This window comes from Panthera uncia, chromosome B1, assembly GCF_023721935.1.
Source record: "Panthera uncia isolate 11264 chromosome B1, Puncia_PCG_1.0, whole genome shotgun sequence".
Lineage (NCBI taxonomy): Eukaryota > Metazoa > Chordata > Mammalia > Carnivora > Felidae > Panthera > Panthera uncia.
In genome coordinates, this window is record NC_064811.1 from 96493630 (window position 1) to 96509991 (window position 16362).

Here is a 16362-nt window from a genome sequence, read left to right on the forward strand (position 1 = left end):
TCCAGTGTTACATTATCCTCTCAAATGCAGAAAAAGTGTCTGACAAAATATAGCACTGATTCTTGATAAAAACCTCAACAAAGTAGGGATAGAGGGAACATACTTCACCATCATAAAGGTCATATACGTGAGCCTAAAAACCCAGTCTAATATCATCCTCAGCGGGGAAAAACTGAGACCTTTTCCTCTATGGTCAAGAACAAGACAGGATGTCCACTCTCACCATTGTTATTTAACATAGTACTGGAAGTCCTAGCCTCAGCATTCAGACAACAAAAAGAAATAAAAGGCATCCAAATTGGCAAGGAAGAAGCCAAACTTATGCTATTTGCAGACAATGTGATACTGTATGTAGAAAACCTGAAAAACCACCAAAAAGTTGTTAGAACTGATCTCATGGTTCAGGAGTTCAATCTCATCAGGCTCTCTGCTGTCAGCATGGGCCCACTTCAGATCCTCTGTCCCCCGCTCTCTAGCTGCACCTCCCCCACTCGTGCTCTCTCTCTCAAAAATAAATAAACACTTTATTTTTTTCAAAAAGAGAGTTTAGGAGCACCTGGGCGGCTCAGTCAGTTGAGCATCCGACTTCAGCTCAGGTCATGATCTCGCAGTCTGCAAGTTTGAGCCCCACATTGGGCTCCTGCTGTCAGCACAGAGCCCACTTCAGATCCTCTGTCTCTCTCTCTCTCTCTCAAAAACAAATTAAGCATTTAAAAGTAATAATAAAAAAGTTCAATTCTTTATTACAAACACAATCTACACAATCACCAAAACATTTTTCCAATGTTACCACCCATTTTTTTTCATTTCTTTCCTTTCTATTCATATGGCCCCCCTTTTAATTTTAAGCAGTGACCATTTTGTCTGAATCCATGATAGATTTCTCACTCAACATATTACTGTAGTCTTGTATTCACATTCTATCCTTCACATATATAGTTTCCAGAACACAGCAAAAGACACACTTTTTTCTGTAGCCTCCTCCAAAAACCTTCTATGCTTAAAACTGAAGAACATCTTTATTACTATACATTCAATCAATCACTCAATTTATCTATTTTCACCTACCCATCGATACATCTCCCCCATTAGGCACATTAAGTGAAAGCCAACCCTACTAATTATTGTATCATGTCAATTACCTGTTCTTGGCCCATAAATTGACAACAACGGTTGCTAAAAATTTGAACACTGAGTTCAGGATCATGAAGTTCTCAAATGTTACTGGAGGTTCCCTGTTTATGGATTTTTTTTTTTTTAAGATAGAATCAAATGTGTGATTTGGAATTAGAATAATTAAAATTATTTCAAGTAACAGAATTATACTGAAGATTAAATAATCAAAATATATATTTTCCATTGCTGCATAATGTTGATGAGCAGGTGATAATTATGAGCAGGTGATAAAATATTTTACATTTGTTCAATGCCTCCAGAATGTGTTTGATGGGCTTCTTACACTGCATACTATTAGGAAATGGCTTTATCTAGGGAGCACAAAGGCGTTGTCTGCTTTGAATACAACTGTGTTTTCATAAAAACGTATTAATGGCCACACTGCCAATGCTAAAACTGCAGTAAATATTAGCATATGACTAAAATTTTGAAAACTTTCAACATTATATCTTAGAACTAAAATATACTGGACAAAAATTATGAATATATGGTTTTAAAGCATGGAATGCATTTGAACCTTTATTTTGGCTGCTCATACAATGCAGAATTTCAAAAAGATGCATAAAAACTCAATTTTACCTCATTATTGATTATTTTCTATTATGTTAAAGGAGAAAGACTAAAATATTGCCATAATATATAGAGTGTTTTTTTTTTTTTTTCAGTCTTCACTCACCTGGTAACATTTAGTGTATTATTTGCTTATTTCACAAGGGTAATTAACACCACTAATATTTGGGATGTATTTCATAGCTAGCACTATAATTTTGCCCTTACATTGAGCCTAGCCTCTAAAATTGACACACCTGTCAGAAAAAAGATTAGGAATCAAATATTTCTGCTTTTATTTGTGAGTAATCAGTATTTAATGTAAAACAGAAAAGATAATCCAATTATGTAATTGAAAACTAAAGTGATTGAAGGTAGCTTTTATTTATACCTTATTGATAAACCATGGGCCATTATGCAAAAAAATGCATTCAAAATATTAAACATCTTCAAATAATTATTTATTAGCATGTCATAGTTTTCCAAAATGAGAAATGTAATGTAATTTAAACACAGCATAGTAGTCTATGTATACGCATAGAATGTTTTATAACATTCCTCCTTCCTTTCTTCTTTTTTTTTTTTCCTTCTCTTCCTCCTCCTTCCTTTCAATGATGATCAATATTCACAACAATGGCTAATACAAAGACAGTGCCAGCCACTTCTCTGAGGAGGCAATGACATCTAGGAAGAAGTTATTTTCCAGTACATTTCAAGTTGATGAAAAAAAAATTCAATTTCAACATAAAACCCATGTGTGTGATGGTAGCAAACAAAATGTTTTTATTTTTGATTTTTTAACGTTTATTTATTTTTGGAGAGACAGAGCGTGAGCAGGAGAGGGGCAGAGAGACACAGAATCCGAAGCAGGCTCCAGGCTCTAAGTTGTCAACACAGAGCCCAACGTGGGGCTCGAACCTATGAACCATCAGATCATGAGCTAAGGCAAAGTCAGAGGCTTGACCAACTGAGCCACCTAGGCACCCTGCAGACAGAATGTCTTTAGAGATGGGAGATGAGGGACTTCTGGGGTCTTTACTCTGGGAAATATTGTTTATTGATTAGCTGATGATTGGTTGATAAAAACTTTCCAGGCAGTTTTAAGTAAAGCACTGTCATCAAACACAGAAGATTTGGTCACCAGGAGCAACAGAAAATGAGAATGAATACAATCCTTAGTTATAGCAAGGTGCACATAAATGGAAAAAGGGAAAGATTTCAGTTGAAAGATTATAGATTTTTTATTGGTCTTGTGGAATCCAATGACATCTATAATGTGTTCTAAATATGATTATTTAAAAGGTCTTGATCTCAAGGATCCAAATTTACATGCATTAAGATAATCGCATAAATACTGAGTATGTGTTTATGTAATATGCCTTTAATTGCTGGGAGATCCTCCTTTCCCAGAGCAATTTTAATTGATGCTGGAATCTGTCCAATTTCAAAACCAAAATTTTGACTTGAAAAAAGGATGACTTCTGGCTGTCCCCAAACACCCAAACAATGGGGTTTGTTCTCCAGGAACCAAAAGGTGTCATTGTCACTAGCCCCTATCAAGTGTCAGAAATCACCACAGTCTACCTGTGAATCCATCTCAGACAGTTAATTTTCTTGCACTAGACAGTACAAGTGGAAGACCAAAATAGTAAATAATATAATAATGTTCAGTATACCCAAAGTGGTAAACCTCAAGTAAAATACATTCTGTACAGTAGACTATATTATACAAAATTCAGTCTGAAATACTAATCCTGTTAGCTTGCATAAATGGAAGACTATTCGAAAAATGAATTACTTATGGTAAGTAGGAAACTCTATTTCTCCCAGATCTGGATGTGTACTTAGAAGGGGCAGAAGAAAAAAAGTTTCTGGTGGGAAAGTTGGATGAGAACACTCATAGCTCCAATGAATAGTGTAGAGATTGACCCCTTTTTGGGGTCTCAGTTCCCTATATAGAAAACCCTTGGGATTGGGGCACCTGGGTAGCTCAGTTGGTTAAGCGTCTGACTTCAGCTCATGTCCTGATCTCATGGTTTGTGGGTTCAAACCCCGCATTGGGCTATGTGCTGACAGCTCAGAGCCTGGAGCCTGGAGCCTGCTTTGGATTCTGTGTCTCCTCTCTCTCTCTGTTCCTCCCCCGCGTGCAGTCTGTCTCTCAAAAACAAACATTAAAAAACTATAGATAATACTTGGGACTGACCTGTAAGGAATTTTCTTCATCTCACTGCACTGAGCATGAAATCCTGTACCTAATACAGATTTAAGACCCCAAGGATACCACCTGCACAATATATTACCATTTTTTTTCATGGAGGTAGGCAGCATGTACATCTTAGCTATTGATATTTGATTACACATACTGAACAGTCTGGAAAGTTTTGAAATATTTAACTAAGTACCTCATTTAATGCAATAGATATTTTTCTGCAAAGTTTTATGTACAATGTCTTTTGTCAGTACATTTGCATTTTAATTCAGTAGCACAACAAATTTGTGGTCATTTTGCAATGCAAATGTGGTTCCAGAATCTAATTTATTGTTTTAGAAATGTGTATTTATACAGGTGTATTTATCTTACACCAAGATATCTTGTGGCTGTAAAAAATGAAATACTTCTTAAGACAAAATGAACTCTGATTACAGACCACGAGGCTGGCATGTATGTCAAAGAAAATATTTACTGGTACAATCATTCTCTGTAATACTCTATTTCTGTTTTCCCGAGGAAAGTCCAATATTGTATAAAAAAGTACTTAAATTTTATTTGCCAGAAATAGTTAATATTTCATGAAATGTCTGTTGTATACTATACTTTAAGATCTCCTTTAAATTTTGGTGACTTTTAAACCCTAAGCTTCTAACACGAAATTTGGTATTTCTTAAAGGAAAAGACCTTAGAATGTTGCATTCTTCATGTTAACAAATCCCTGTTATCAAGTATTTCTTGCTGTATGTGTTGGCCATGAGAATACAGTTCTCCAGTCTCCAAATGCTTGAAGCATAACTGCCTGACAGCTCCAACTGCTGAGCTCTGTAACTCATCACCATGTTTGTACGGAGGCCACACTTCCCACAGGCCGCTCCCAGCCAATGACCAAATGTGGCAGAGCATTCCTGGGAGGCGCAGAGGTCTTCTGATGACGATTTTAATTTAAGGCCTCCCCAAGAATTCTTCCAATCTTCACTGACCTTTCCTTAGTACTGCACCATAGGTGCTTCCACAAACCACCTTTCCTTCTTTCTCTCTCTCCTTCACTCAGGATAAGACCTACATGGTGGGTCAGATGGCTCTCTCAGCCGATCTCACCTCCCCTTCCCCAATTTTCTCTCACTAGTGTTCCCCCTGATAAATCTGATTAATTTAATCCCATATTGATTTCTGCTTATCTATGCTACCTGGCTTAAAAACCCAGATTAACGTACTCCTAAATGCTAGGCAGTTTGGTAAGTGCTATGAAATATAAAAATTTTAAGTCAGGGTCATTGACCCAAATTTCTCCCTTATCTTTATATCTTCTGTGCCTACTCTTGTAAATGCATGGCATTTGATTAAATGATTGCTAGGAAACTTATGGCTCTAAAATTCTGTGATCTTTACTTACAAGATTATTAGTAAGAATACTGTGGTGAATTAAATATGGCCACAAATGTTTTGTCATTTCCCCAGTCAAGATGTAGTATTTATTTCCCCTCTCCTGGAATCAGAGCTGTCCCTGTAACTGCTTAAACCACAGGAGGTGGAGAAAGCAACATGGCCACTTTCAGACTAAACCTTAAGAACTATGGGCAGCTTCTATGTTCCATATCAGCAGTTCAGTTGTTAGCTAAAGAGAACACACAGAGATCTCAGGTGGGGAGAGGAGGCTCTGAAGGTTACATGGAGAGGGAAAGCAGTCCAGCAGTGCCATTGACCCAGCTCCAGATGCCATCTGACTGCAACTACACGAGACCCAAGTGAGACCAGAAAGAGAACTGCCCAGTTGATCCCAGATAATCAACAGAACCATGAGAGTTATTAATAATGGTACTGTCCCAACCACTAAGTTTCAGAATAGTTTGTTACACAGCAAGAGATAACTGAAACAATATCATGTCTATCACAATGAATTAATTATCTTATTAATCTTATGAAGTACATGTTTAAATTCACCTACTGAATAATGTATATATATAAAATATATTTAATACATGAACATTTCCATGGATATATACAGATACGCTTATGTGTATATATGTATGTTTGTATATACAAAATGTATGTATAGGTGTATGTGTACAGATGCGTGTGTGTGTCCATATAAATTCTATAGAGAGTTTTCAGCTACAAAGCAAAGATAGTGACTAGGATGGTGGAGATAAATAACTGTCATGGGGTTAAAGAAAAGACCAGGGCCACCGGGGTAATTAGTGTGATGTTCCAGCTGGTAGAGCCATAAAAGGGGAGTAAGATTTAGATAAGGAAAGAAACAGTGAGGGGAAGCAATGTATGTGAGGGACATGGTCTATGTCATAGCTCTGTATTTACCTATGTGTGATTAAAATAAATATAAATAGCCAAATGAAAGATCTAATTGAAACTGAAGTTTCTTCCTATGAATGATAGTTAACTTTATTGCACTTTAATATTACATAGATTATTATATTATATCATGGGTTATAACTGCAGGGTAAAATATCTTACATCTTTCTATGACTGTATTACAATTTTAGTTTTTTAATGTCTTTGTCAAGTGTTTTGGACTGGATATGAAATATATTTCAACATTTTACATCTCAGATGCCAGCATTTCTTAATGTCAGAAGTGAAAGGCATGCCACTTTTACAATTATTATCTGTGATTATGCAGAAAACCATTTGCTCTCAACATTTATGGATGATATTACAAAACCATCAAGGACATTTTTTTCATTTTGGAAGACGTTAAAATACTGAGTAACATATTCTTTTTTTTTTTTAATTTTTATCTTTTTAATGTTTTTTAGTTTTGAGAGACAGAGAAACAGAACCTGAGTGGGCGAGGAGCAGAGAGAGAGGGAGACACAGAATGTGAAGCAGGCTCCAGGCTCTGAGCTGTCAGCACAGAGCCTGATGCAGGGCTCGAACCCATGAACTGTGAGATCATGACCTGAGCCGAAGTCTGATGCTTAACCGACTGAGCCACCCAGGCGCCCCTATTCTTTTTAATTAAACGCTCCATGTTCCCTTCTGAAGCCAAAGGTAGTGCAGTAGGGTACTGAAGCTCAAGAAAAATGAATGTCCCACAGCTTCCCAAATCTACATTCAGTGACTCTACACTGATAGCTTGGAATACCAAGGTGGGAGTATTTAAATTAAATGAGCACATACATTAAATGAGGTAATTTTGTTTGTTTTGGAAAGCAGGTGGTTAAGCATTTATTAGTATACTGAGGGTGAGATTTGGTCCAATGTATACATGTATAAATGTATACAAAGTATACAGTTTGCCCCAATGTATACAATGATACATTAAGATTCACCCCAAATAGGGGCGCCTGGGTGGCTCAGTAGGTTAAGCGGCAGCTCAGGTCATGATCTCGTGGTCCGTGAGTTCGAGCCCTGCGTCGGGCTCTGTGCTGACAGCTCAGAGCCTGAAGCCTGTTTCAGATTCTGTGTCTCCCTCTCTCTGACCCTCCCCCATTCATGCTGTGTCTCTCTCTGTCTCAAAAATAAATAAACGTCAAAAAAAAAATTTAAAAAAAATTCACCCCAAATCAAGACTTTCTACAATTGTTTTATTCACCTGCACTTTTCCGTGGTCTAATTTAATCTTTGATATGACTCTCAGAAAAGACTGTCTCCACTGAGACCTGGTCCTGCAATAGCTCCTACTCATCTCTGCTCTTTATTAGCTCTGAAAACTGTAGAAGAGACTGATATGCTGTAGTCACTCCTGCAGGTCATGGCACTGCAGCAGCAGGCAGAGGCAAAGGTCTCACCTCTTCATGACCCCTCTTACTGGTGGGACATCACTAGGAGAGCAGGTGCATGTGGAAAGTTATGTTCCTCCACACAGTTCCTCTATGAAGTCTTCTCTAGCTTTCCAAATTTGGTTAAGACCCAGCAGTCATTTTCTAGTTCCTTTGTGTTTTTTCTCACAATTGTCTTACTGTACTTACTAACTGAAATCTTTAACACGTCCCATAAGTCCCAGGGCATTGGGCTTCCGCCCGAATATGTGATGCACCCTCTACTAAGTTTAAGTTCTAGGCAAAGGGGTACTTTCTCAATTAATTCTCCAAATGAGCCACTCTTTTCTGACTCTGCATTGTGACAGCCACTACCTTTGTCTACACCCTTTCTCCTATACTTTGTTTGGCTTCATCTTCTCAATCCTTTGGCTCTACATTTAAATGTTCCTGCCTCAGAAAATCGCCGGTTTCCCAGATCAGTCAGTTCTCTCTGCTATACACCTCAATCATTACTTTCCATCCACAGCATGTATTTCAGTTCTATTTAACTAAGAAGCTGTGTGATTACCCATGTACTGTGGAAAGTTTCTACAGGAAGGTTTGTTCACCTCTCTATGCTCTTAAATAGTAAATAGCATAACAGTATGACAGGGCATGACATAACACAGCTTGACATGACAGCAGCCCATGTCATGGGCTGTTTATTTATCCTGTTAAGTAAATATGAGCCACCACTAAAATTCACAAATAGGAGTTCAGCCCCTAGCATAGTCTTGAAGTCAAGCCATTTTCAGTCAATGGACACTTCCATAAATCATATTCAAACTATGATGGTGATAATATCAACACTGAATGGTAGTAACTGAACCATCATGAATCTGGCATATTTAGATGTAGAGTGTACCTTTCACTGAATCCAACTTGAGGATCTCATTTTTCTATTTTAGGATTTCTAGAATGTAGTGGGAATTATATGTGTGTGTGTGTGTGTGTGTGTTTGTGCGTGTGTGTGTATACACACACACACACACATATATATGTATATAATATCATTATGTATTTGTATTTTTCCCACAATATATTATTATTGTGTGTGTGTGCGTGTGCACTACCCTCAAAACTTGCTAAAGAAAACATCTGCTGGGGCGCCTGGGTGGCTCAATCAGTTAAGCGGCCAACTTCGGCTCAGGTCATGATCTCGTGGTCCGTGAGTTCGAGCCCCACGTCGGGCTCTGTGCTGACAGCTCAGAGCCTGGAGCCTGTTTCAGATTCTGTGTCTCCCTCTCTCTGACCCTCCCCTGTTCATGCTCTGTCTCTCCCTGTCTCAAAAATAAATAAAAAAAAGTTAAAAAAATAATGTTTAAAAAAATAATAATGTTTAAAAAAAAAAGAAAACATCTGCCACCATTTTTTTAAAAAAAACAACTAGAGTTACCAATTACTTTTTGGAAGTACAAGCCATATCATCTACACAATGATACAACCAAATTCCTACAAAAGTACATTCTGCAAAGTTTTGCAAAGTATTGATTACAAGATTTTGTAAAATCAGCAAAGAGTTTCAACCTACGTATTTTGGTTCCTCCAAAACCTGAAATTATGCCTGGATGTAAAAAATTTCATAAGTCAAACAAAGTCATCCTGAAATTAGTGACACAAACAATGAGAAAGGAGGGGAAAAAAAGAATGTTACCTGGAATATACTTATTAGTAAATAAGGAACATCAGGTTCTTTCCAATAATTAAAATATATTAATTAGTTCTTGACAATATCTTTCAAAAATTAACTATACAGATTTAAAAATACATATTTAGAGGCCTTAAACTATATTATATAAAATTGCTAAAAGTAATTCAGTAATATTAGAATACAGTATAAAACATGTTTTTCTCAGAGGGAAAAATGTGTGAAATTGTAACACGCTAATTAAATGAATGTTGCATGGAGTACAATCAAGAAAACTACCTCTAGAACCTTTCAAGACAGAGGGCAGGAGAAATGTACTCTGAGACATTGTCTAGGCTTGATTTATTAAATGGAACAGGAATTTCTATTTCAGGGCAATAATCTACTTGGTATTTATATTTATATTTATATTTATATTTATATTTATATTTACTTGTATTGATTTGTACTTAAGCACTAGAAAGGAATGGAAACTTTTGATGTTATTCTACGCACCAGTCAAGAGAAAATTAACAATTAGCAATTGATGGCAATCTTGAACAATTTTAAGGGGAGGGTCCTCTTCTTACAAAAGAGAGTGTTTAAAAGTGCATCAGAGTAAAAAGAAGTTGTCTTTTCTTTTCTTTTTCTTTTTCTTTTTTAATACAATTTAAGTAAAAGCCTTTCTTGTACCTAATAGAACAGATTTCAACACTCTCTCAACCTGGAATTTGAGTTGACTAAGAGAAAACAGAGTTGATCTTTCTCCTTTAAAAGTTCCCACATTTATGACTGAGACATAGAAACACTTACCTGGATTAAAGACAAAAGAGTTTGAGAAAGTTTTAACAAACAAGATATGCCAACCAACCAAGCACTGCAGTATCCGACCACCTTGGGACAAAGGCTTCACAAGGGGCAGAAGGAACAGCCGTAGCCTGTCACCTTCTTGTTATCTGACACCTTATTAATATTAGCCATCAGAAGTTTGTCAAACTGGGGAAGGTCACTGAAGGGGAGATGTTTCATGCTAAACCTTTCCTGAAGGACTAGTTTTGGTACTACTGTAGTAAGAGGGATGCTAATAGTAGTGGAAAATAACAGCTCTTGCAAACACAATGTCAAGTTAAGATGTGTCTTCAAAAAAATGCCAATTTTCCGACTAGGAAAATAACAAGTAGGTAAGTCTGCACATGTGAATTACCACAGCAAGCAAAACTTCCAGGGTTAGGTTTGGAACTCGACCGTCACCAAGACACTACCTTGTTGTTACCTAAATAAACTTGCTAACAGGAAAAGAAAAACTGGTTAAATAAAACGAGTGACAGTTCAGGACCCCTTCAAACCGCGAGAAACTTGTTCGGACCGACGGTGCCACCTCCGGAGTCCGCATCGCAAGTCGCCCGGGTCGGGTATCTGCGCGAGGACCGGCCCCGTCCGTCATCTGGCGATTACCTCGGGCTGCAGCCGTCCGCGGGATCCTCCTTCCCGGGGTGGCCCCGCGGTCCGGGCGGCGTCCGGAGGCGACGCGGTGGCGGGAGCCCGGCGCGGGGGGTGACTCGGGCTGGTCCCGGGCGCAGGCGGCGCGGGGAAGGAAGCGGCTGCCAGGCGAGCGTGGAGGGCGCGCCGAGGCCTCGCGCGCTCGCCCCGACGCGCACCGCGTCCCGGGAACCGCCCGGCCGCGCCGCCGCGTCCCGGCTCCCGGCCCGAGAGCGCCCCCGCCCGGAGAGGAGGAGAGGAACCCGGCGGGACACCCCGACTGGAGGCCCCTCCATGGGCTGTGCCAAGGAGTGAATTGCTCAGAGAGCCCGAAGAAGGACGCAGGCACAGAGGATCGTTTACTCCCCAATCCTAAAACGGTGGGTGGGAAGAGGCGTCATAATATATTCGCCTCATAATATAAACTTATTATCAAAACAGGTGACTGTCATTTTGGCCTGACAGTGAATGAGTCCAGATCACATGTCTCCGTTGGGTTTCGTCGGACCCTCAGCAAGTGTCTTTAGGATTGTATGTTCCTGACGCTAAAAATGACAGAGAGCCCCAAGGAAAAGGCTGAGATGTTGCTTTTCTGTCCTCAGAATCCAGCACAAATTCCCTGAACATAGTAGGCACATGGTAACAGATGGTTTTGTTGCATGTACAGAATGAACTGATGCAGAGAGGAAAGCGGGCATTTCCCTTTCTAAATGACCATTTTGCCCAGGCTTTAGCAGGCAAATACAAGACCACCAATTTAATACTATTTTTGTTGTTTTGTTTTCCAGAGTCAGTATTTGATTAGGGGGCTGAGACACCCCCACCTCCACCAGCCCTTTTGCTTCTGGTAACCGAAAACAAAGAGGAGCCGTTTCTCCATTTCCATCACCCTATACAAATTCCTGACCTGACCTCAGGTGATATGATACAGACTTGCTCTGATGTCATTGTACCCCCACCCCCCGCCCCACAATGTAGATACTGTTTCAGAGATGATTGTGGTAGAAATCAAGCTCCCCAGAGACAAAAAAAAGATAGCTATCCCTATCAGAATTTTTGCATTCACTTGGATTGGACAAGAGTATACATTCACACTCCACATCTATGTTAATTCTCCAGCCTCTTTTAACTCTCCAGCCCCCCTTTGTAATGGAATCTGAAAAAATACAAACCAGCTGGACATCCGACAGAATGTAACAGTGGTCCACATAATAATCCTTTGCTAAGCAAACTGGATGGACAAGAAGTGACTAGTATCTTGGAAGCCTTGGTAAAACACATGGACTCTAGAAGGTGGTACATAAATCCTACAAAGATACATATCAAAAAAACTTTTAGAAGTCCTAAGGTCTGGGACGTGTTAAGATATCCCTTCAAAGTAAAGGAAGAACTACTACATCTTGTACCTCTCACTGCTAAAAAGGAAACTGAATGCCTGGTATGCCTTTTTGAATTCTGGAAGCCACATATTCCATGTTTGGGAATACTGCTTTGACTAATACATCAGGTAACCATAAATGTCACCAGCTGTGTGGGGACAAGAGCAGGAAAATACTGTAGTAAGTTTGGGCTCCAGTGCAGTGTTTAATCCTAGTAAATCCTGTGGAACTAGAGGTTTAAGTGGGAAAAGATGCCATTTAGAGTTATTCAAACCCAAGCTGCTGATACTGATACCAAGGATTTTTTTTCTTATTTTTTTCTTTTTTAAAATTTACATCCAAATTAGTTAGCATATAGTGCAACAATGATTTCAGGAGTAGATTCCTTAGTGCCCCTTACCCATTTAGCCCATCCCCCCTCCTACAACCCCTCCAGTAACCCTCAGTTTGTTCTCCATATTTATGGGTCTCTTCTGTTTTGTTCCTCTCCCTGTTTTTATATTATTTTTGTTTCCCTTCCTTTATGTTCATCGTTTTTAACACCAAAAATTATTCAGAGCTTTTTTCCTCATAGGGATCTCAGATAATCATTCAAGTCTTAAATTTCACATTAATAAATACAAACTGTCATTTTCATTAATATTGTAAAGTGCTAATAAAAGTTATGACATCCCTGGGACACCTGGGTGGCTCAGTCAGTCAAAGGTCTGACTTTTGATTTCAGCTCAGGTCATGATATCATGGTTGTGGGATGGAGCCCCATGTCAAATTCCACACTGACCATGGAGCCTCCTTAAGATTCTCTCTCTCCCTCTGCCCCTCCCACTGTGCTTGCTTGCATGCACATGCTCTCTCTCTCTCAAAAAAAAAAAAAAAGTTATGACAGCACAAATTTACCGCTTCCTTAGCATAAGCTTTTTAAAGGTTGAAAATTTGCTAAGTCATTCTTTGGGAGATATTTTATTAAAATGTTAATAAAATCCAAATGCTATCCTTTCTGCACAGTTTATTTAACTCTCAACTTCTCCAGGGATTGTCTCCTGGATTAATAAGATCACCATTCTCCTCTCATGTCATAGCATATTCTGTCTATGCTAGTGATGCTCTTTTTGGCACTTTAGAATCACCTGAGGAGAGTAAACAGCCTGCTGCTGAGGCCATGCAGTTCAATCAGAATTTCTCAGAAGGGACTTAGACATCATTTTTTTTTTCTTTTTTTTTTTTTTTTTAACTCTCCTAGTGATTCTAATTAGAAACCAGGTTAAAGAACTACTGGTATATACATTTTAGAGGGCATTACACACTTGCTACTTCCTTACATCCCTGACTCCCTAACAGAATCTCCCTGAGTGAACTTTTCCATCCTATTATTCATTTACTGATCTGCATGATAGATATTTATTATGTGATTTGCTAGACAGTTGGTTGACAAACACAGCCTTTTAACACATAAAAACTTCTTAACAGAGGGCGTCTGGGTGGCTCAGTTAAGTGTCTGACTCTTGGTTTCAGCTCAAGCCGTGATCTTGTGGCTTCATGAGTTTGAACCCTGCGTTGGGCTCTGCCCTGGCAGTGTGGAGTCTGCTTGGGATTCTCTCTCTGTCCCTCTCTCTGTGTCCCTCTCCTCCTCATGCTGTCTCTGTCTCTCTCAAAATAAATATATAGACTTAAAAAAATTCTTAATAGAAATACCTTTTGCACTAAACAGGTTGGCTGATTATCATTGTCTTTAGTATACATTGTTCTGAATTGAATAAATCTTGTACATTTAATTGTACTGTATCCTCAATAAACAAAAAATGAATGAAATATGCATGCATTACATGCAAAGAGGAAGAAAAGATAGTATTTTATGGAGGGTGCATTGTTATAAAGTATCGCTCTCCAATTCAAGGTGAAAATAATTATTTGTACTCAAAAGCTGTTACATTTAAGAGACATTTCACAAAGTTAAAATAAAAACAAATAAAAGATAAACTGAACTGCTCCCTTTTTGGAAATTTTTATCAAGTTTATACCAACTTTTTGATACTACAAGCCTGTAGGAACAAGGATCGAGATGTGCATATTTAGGGTATATAAAGACATAGCTGCAAACTATTTGTATTTGATAACTTCTACCTAATAAAATTTTGTTTGTAACTGATTTGATTTTCTACTGGGAAAACCAAAGAACAACTAATATCAATGAGGTGACATCATACTTTTTAAATATTTAATGATTTTCATCTCATTAAACACTGAGATTGCTGCATTATTATAAATCTTAGAAGTGAATATATTAACTTGTTCAACCTGTAAGTCAGTTACAGAGAGAAGCCTCAAGTCTATTCTTTTGACTCAAAATTTCTCTTCTGACTAAAAATAAACCCACAAATCGGGAGTGGGGGAAGGGCACTTCTATAGTGGTGGTAAGGTGTTATAATAACCATCCCAGATATTTAAGGAATAAAAATTTCTAATAAAAAAGATTATAGAAGAATACTATAAAAAGTTATATGTCAACAAATGGATAAATTCCTAGAAATATAGTTTTCCAAAACTGAACTGGGAGGAAGTAGAAAAACAAAAGTGATAAAAAGAATAATTTTTTCTCACATAAATTTCTGAAAGCAGATTATTGTTTTCAAACAGTCCAACAAAGCTTTTACAATATCTCATTTTTTTTCTTTCCCTGAAAGAAAAAAAGTATAAATAGAATGTTGTTTGTAATTGATACATTTTTAGATACAATTTCTTTCATGCTTAAGCAAGAGCTAATCAGTTGACGAATCTGCCTACACATGGTGAAGTACAAAGCCGATGAAAAGGGAAATTTCTATTATTGTTCTTCCTTTCATTGGCAAGTTACTTAATATTTTTGGTATAGAAACTCTAGAATAAATTTTGATGTATTGTATACTCTGAGTTTTTATATAAAATCAAATATTTCAATAATTTGTCATTTTGTGAATAATTTACATCTCAGAATTAAGGAGTAGTGATTTTTTTCCATACTAATGTTCATTTATTAATGGCAAATTGCTGCCAAATATGTCTTGCAAGGAATGTTCCTTGAAAAAACTCTGTAAATTCATGACCCAAAGGTCTTATTTTTTATTCCCAGCTATACCTTAATTAAGATCTGATATGTGGTTTAAGGTAACCACATATCAGATCTTAATTATCCTTCTCTGTAGCCACAACCACAATAATATGAAAATAGCCAAAATGACTGCTGTGTAGCTTGGTAGGTAAAGCCAAGTACTCCCAAGAATAAAGAGTGACATTTCTAGCTAACGATGTTAATAATCTATGATCAAGAATTACTATGAACTCTGAACTAATCTATAATTCACTTATCATATACCCATTATACTGTAGGAACTTTGTGGTAAAGTGGAAAAAGCCTGAAGCTTGGAATGATGGGTTTCCTTCTGTTGAAGTCTCTGTTTCTCAAATGACTTTCCTGGATAAAGAGACATTTGGAGATGAAGATTCTCCAGATCCTTCATCAAAACAGCAGATTCTTACAAAATGCCCCTGAGTATGAATTTAGCTTGAGTTTTAAATGTATACCACTTCATAACAGCACATTGTGCTTACTCTCAACAGCAGAGTAAACATGCCTAATTTCTTTGCACACATGAAGAAAATACAGTTGAAAACTTATCTATCTATCTATATTTAAAATTTTTTAATGTTTATTTATTTTGCAAGAGAGAAGGAAAGAAGAAAGAGGCAGAGAGTGGAGAGAGAGAGAGAGAGAGAGAGAGAGAGAGAGAGAAGAGGGGCAGAGAAAGAGGGAGAGAGAGAATCTCAAGCAGGCTCCACACTGTCAGCACAGACCCCAATGTGGGGCTTGATCCCACAAACTGTGAGATCATGACCTGAGCCAAGATCAAGAGTCAGAAGCTGAACAGACTGAGCCACCCAGGAACCTCAATTTTTTTAATTCAAAGGAAGAAAGTTTTATGTAGAGTAGAAATCAAGAATTCTGGATAAGACAATGTGAGATGGTGTTTGAGATCTGGGACATCTGAGGGTACTATGGGTAATCCTCCCCTTACGTCCTGCCCAAATTTGTATAGAGGTGAAATAATCAGCTTTAAGATTCTATAAATATAAGATTAAAGAAAAGAAATAAAACAGGGACTTATGGGAGAGGAATTTTTTTATCAGAAATGAGAAGAAACACTT